Raw genomic sequence first — 5,688 nt, 5'->3', positions numbered from 1 at the left:
GCTCCACGGGAGAAAGATGAGGCTTTCTACTCCCGTAAAGATTTACACCCTCGGAAACCCTGTACAGGGTCGCTATGGGTCGGAACCGACTCAACAGCACTTAACAACAACAACAACAACATAGTATTCTATTGTGTGTCTGTAACATACTTTGCTCATTCATATGGAAAAAGGTGGTTTCCATCTTTTTGCTATTGCGGATAGTGATATATAAACATGTGTGTACATGTATCCATAGATATCACCACTCTTCTTTCTCTAGGAGATGTACCTAGATATGGGATTGCTGGATCATATGGTATTTCTATTTCCAACACCCTAAGGAATTGCCATACTGTTTTCCACAGTGGTTGTACCATTTTTACATTCTCACCAGCATTGTATGAGGATTTCAGTCTCTCCATACCCTCATTTGTTGTTTTCTGTTTTTTTGGTTGTTTTTTTAATGCTGGGGTGAGATGATATCTCATTGTGGTTTTGATTTGCATCTCTCTAAGGACTCCATTAGAGATATGCAAATCAAAACCACAATGAGATATCATCTCACCCCAGCATTAAAACAAACATACAAACAAACAAACTGAAAACAACAAATGCTGGTAAGGGTATGGGAGAGACTTAAATGGAATCCGGGACTCCTGGTGTGGCACTGTGGGTTAATACGGTGAACTTCAAAGTCATTTGAACTACAAGATTGGTGGTTTAAGTTCACCAGTTGCTCCTTGGAAACCCTACACAGGGTCACTATGGGTCGGAATAGACTCGATGGCACTTAACAACAATAGAGTCCTGGTGTGGTGCTGTAGGTTAATGCGCTGGACTGCAAAGTCGCTTTGAACTGTAAGGTCAGCTGTTCAAACACACCAGCTGCTCCTTTGGAAACCCTTTACAGGGTTGCTATGTGTCAGAACCAACTCAATTGCACTTAACAACAACAACAAATGGCTAATGATTGCGGGCATTTCTTCAGGTGTTTGCTGATTACCTGGATGTCTTAGGTGGAGTGTCTGTTCATGTCCTCTGCCCTTTTTTTCGTTGGATTATTTGCCTTTTTGTTGTTGAGGTGTTGAAGTTTTCTGTAAACATTAGAAATTAGTCCCTTGTTTCATATGCCATTGCCAAAAATTGTTTCTGCATCTATAGGTTCTCTTTTGGTAAAATCTTTTGATGTGTATGCTATTGCTGTTGGTAAATGCCATTGAGTTAACTCCTATTTAATGTGCATATAAATGTTTAGTTATTAGGAGATCCCAGTTATCTAGTTTGTCTGGTACTATTTGTGCATTCATATTTTTGTTTGATAGTTTATATATGTCACATATTAGGGGCTCCTAAGTTTGCCATTATGTTTTCCTTAATGATATTTATGGTTTTAGGTTTTACATTTAGGTCTGATCAATCTTGAATTAATTTTTAAATATGATGATAAATATGGATCCTGTTTCACTTTTCTGCAGTTTTTCCTGCACCATTTCTTTTTTCCTAACTTTTTATTATGAATGGAGTGAAGGTTTACAGAGCAGATCACCAGTTTTATCTTCAATGAATCATATACTTTACTTCATACAATGATTGCAATCCCCTCAAGTACCATCATAGTAATCACCTCTATTCACTTTAACTCTTCTTGCATACCTCCCTGTGCCTCCCACTACCTTCATCTTTCCTCTGACACCCTCCATCTTGTTATATATTGCCTGACCTATCAGTAATGCTGACATTTGTCTACCTCTAGCCCATGAATAAGTCTCCCACTCACCCTCGAAACCATCGTAGAATGTTTCTTTTATCAAGAAAACCTTTTAATTTTTTGCAATAGTGGTCTCATACAATATTTGTCCTTTTGTGATTAACTAATTTCACTCAGCATCATGTCCTCCAGGTTCATCCATATTGTGAGGTGTTTTGTAGATTCATTGTTGTCCTTCAATGTTGCGTTGTGTGTATGCACCAAAGTTTGTTTAACTTGATGGGCATTTAGACAATCTTCATCTTTTTGATGTATCTCTTGTAGATAGCATATTGAAGTATCCTATTTTCTTATCCATTCTGCTTTCTCTGTCTCTTGACTAGTGCATTTAATCCGTTTACATTCAGTGTAATTATTGATTGGTATGTATTGATTGCTGACATTTTGCTGTGTGGTTTCGTGTGTGTGTGTGTGTCTGTGTGTGTGTGTTGCTATCGGTTTATTTGTTCCACAGAGTTTTCTGGGCTGAGTTATTTTGCTTGTGGGCTTTATTTTCATTTTCTTCATTTCTGTTGCTTACTAAATCTTTTTTATTTTGATGTGAAATGTATTAATTTTATCCTGTAACATTAATTTTTCCTCATTTAAGACAGTCTGTTTTACCTTGAAATTTGCTTGACTTTCTCACCACTTGGAAGTTCTGTATTTACATTATTCCTTCTTTTTGCTGTGTAGTTGACTTCATTATACATTGATATCTCTATTATTTCATTGTACACCTAATACTAAATAGGTTTCCTATTTTCAGCCGTGTAGTTTTGTTTTAAGGAGCATAGTGGTTATGAGTTGGGCTGCTAACCTCAAGGTCAACAGTTTGAAACTACCAGCTGTTCTGTAGGAGAAAAATGAGGCTTTCTGCTCCCATAAAGAATTATAGCCTCAGAAACCATATAAAGGGTCGCTATGAGTTAGAACTGATGCCACAGCACATAATCAATCATCATCAATCAAGTTTGTTATACTTAAATATTTTTATATCTGGATTGAGTTCTGGTTGTTGTTGTCATGTATACTAATCTCAGGTTGTTGTTTGCTGTTGTTTATCAGTACAAAGAAACCCCTTTAGCACTTTTTTCTAAAGTTAGTCTAGTTATTTCAAATTCCTTTAATTTCTGGTTAGCCGAAAATGTACTAATTTTACTGTTGTATTTGAGGGACAACTTTGCTAGGTATTGATTCTTGGTTGGCAATGTTTTCTCTTTCAGAGCTTTGTATATGTTATCTTATTGTCTTCTAGCCTGAATAGTTTCTGCTTATAAATCAGATCTTAGTCTTATTTGTTCTCCTTTGTAGGCAACTTTTCATTTTCCCCCAGTTGCTATCAAGATTCTTTCCTTGTCTTTGGTTTTAGAAAGGTTGATTATGGTATGTCTTGGTAATTTTCTTTTGGGATCTATCCTGTTTCGGGTTTGTTCTGCTTCTTGTATGCTTATCTTCTTGTCTTTCATGATGCTAGGGAAGTTTTCATCCAACAAAATCTTCAACAATTTTCTGTGTACTTTTTATTGTTTCTCCCTGTTCTGGAATCCTAATCACTCATTCATGGTGTCCCACATAAAGCTCAGGCTTTCCTCCAGTATTTTAAATTATTTTTTCAGGTTGTTCTTCTAACATTTTGGTTGTTAAGTGCTGTTTAGTCTGTTGTTCTAACTCATAGTAATCCTGTATAGGGTTTCCTATTAGTATTGAAAGATTTATCTTCAAGGCCACTAATTTCAGGCTTCCACAGCTTCAAATCCATTCCTTTCTCTTTTCAATGTATTGTCCATTTCTGAAATATTAGTGTTTAGCTTCTGGATTCCTAATTGCAGGTTTTTTATTGTTTCAAAATTTGTATTTATGTTGTCTGTTTGTTATTATAGTGTCTTCTTGAATTCCTCTAAAGTTTATGTCTGTGTTCTCCTTGCTTTCCTGGATCTTTCTGTCAATCCTTTGAAGGTACCTAAGTATCATTATTTGAATTATTCTTCAGTTAGTTCCATTACTTTTTCTTTGTCAGAAATGTCTTCTGGCTCTGGATCTTGGTCGTTTGTTTGATCTGTTTTCTCTTGTTTCTTCACATGAGCTAAAATTGTCTGTTGTCTCTAGGACATTGTGGTGTTGTATTTGTATGTTGATGATTGTATGTTGATGTGTTCTTAGGCTCTCACCAGCTGCCTCCTATGGATAGAGTTAGAGAATGGAAGTGTGTGCATCGTTCTTTATTTGAACACCTCAGTTTAAGATGGATTTGATTGGTGATGCTGCTGTCTATTTTGATCAAATGATATGGGAGGTGGTATTGACTCTTGCCCAGTTGGTGGAGTTACAGAGGGTAGGGTTGTGGTTGTGCTGCATGGGCATGGTTGTTGTGTCCTGTTCAATGGGAAAGAGGAGAAACACACACCCAAGAAAACAACACAGAATAAGCAAACAAGCAACCAACAATGAAACGAGAAAACAATAAAGGAGACAAAAGATATAAAAACAGGCAGTAATCAGAAAACAAAGAATATATTAACTAAAAAGAGATAAGAGGGACAGGAAAATGGAGCTATAGGAGAGAAAAGTAAGAGAGAAAATAAAAGTAAGAAATAAAAATCACTTAGAAAAACAAGGGAGAGGGAAGATCAAAGGAGAGAGAGTAGAGAGTAGTAAAGAAAGATAAAAAGAAGAAGGAAATGAGAAACAGAAGAAACGAAGGAAAATCAAAAGCATAGATTTGTTGTTGTTAAGTGTGGTCAAGTCAGTTCCAACCCATAGCGACCCTGTATAGGATTTCCGAGGAGCAGCTGGTGAGCTTGAACTGCTGACCTTGCAGTTCAAATGGCTTTGCAGTCTGGCACATTAACCCACAGCGCCACACCAGGAGATAGAAAGGATAAAATTCAAGGGAATGGAAAGAGAAGGAGAAGAAAGAATAAACAAACAAAAGCAATGAAACAATGAAAGGAAAAAGCAAAACAATAAACCAGGGCAGCACTTGGACCCAGGGAAGAGTAAACTCTGGGGGGTTCCTGCCAGCCAAGGAACTCATGAGGTGGGTGTAGTAGAGATGCGACAGTGCAGATCCTGACCATAGATGTTGTTCATTAGGCCAATGTGTTACCTTTGTTCAAGACACTCAATCCAGAGTTCATGGAGCCGTTTGATGGTGCTGGTTTCAGCATCTTTTAGGACCACAGGGCAGCTGGGGGCAGGGTGGCTGGGTATGAAGTTTTTTGCTAGACTAATGCTGGACTGGTAGCTCTGAAGGCTCTGTAGGTCTGGAACCAAGCCTACCTGAATCCAGGCACCAAAACGGCACAGGCAACCCCCACCTTACACTGGCATGACTCACAATCACAGTAGTATGAACTCCCAGAGAGCAGGGTCTGCACTGGGGGTGATTGAGGCTGGAAGCTAGCCATACTTCTGGTCACTAGTAGAGTGTGTGAAAAAGAAGGAATCATACCTTTCCTGTCAACTGTGTGAATCTGCTTTGCCAGACCTTCTTATGTCACCAAAGTTGCTCACAAAAGTTCAAGATGTATCTGTACTGTATCTAGACAGCCATTCACCAGTCTCTTTCTCTCAACATCTCTGCTCAGCTTTTCCTCCCAGCAAGTTATCTAAACTTCCTCTGAGGTTAAGGGTTCCAGGATTTTCATCTGTATCTGCTTCATTTGGTCTCTCATATCTTTGTTGTACAGAGTGTGTGTATTGCATCTGCCTAGTCTGCCATCTTGCTGGAATTCTGCCAGCACCAATTCTTAAAGAGACTGTCTCTTCCCCCATTTAATGTGTTTCTACTATTTGTCAAAGATCAAATTTACTTCTGGGTTCTCAATTCTGTCTCATTTGTCTGTGTGTCATTTTACCAGTATCTGGCTATTTTGACTACTATGGCTGTGTAGTAGGTTTTGATATTGGGAAGTGAGTGGCCTCCTACTTTATTCTTCTTATTTAGTAGTAATTTG

The sequence above is a fragment of the Chrysochloris asiatica genome, unplaced genomic scaffold (genome assembly GCF_000296735.1).
Source record: "Chrysochloris asiatica unplaced genomic scaffold, ChrAsi1.0 scaffold00036, whole genome shotgun sequence".
Lineage (NCBI taxonomy): Eukaryota > Metazoa > Chordata > Mammalia > Afrosoricida > Chrysochloridae > Chrysochloris > Chrysochloris asiatica.
This window is presented reverse-complemented; position numbering follows the sequence as displayed.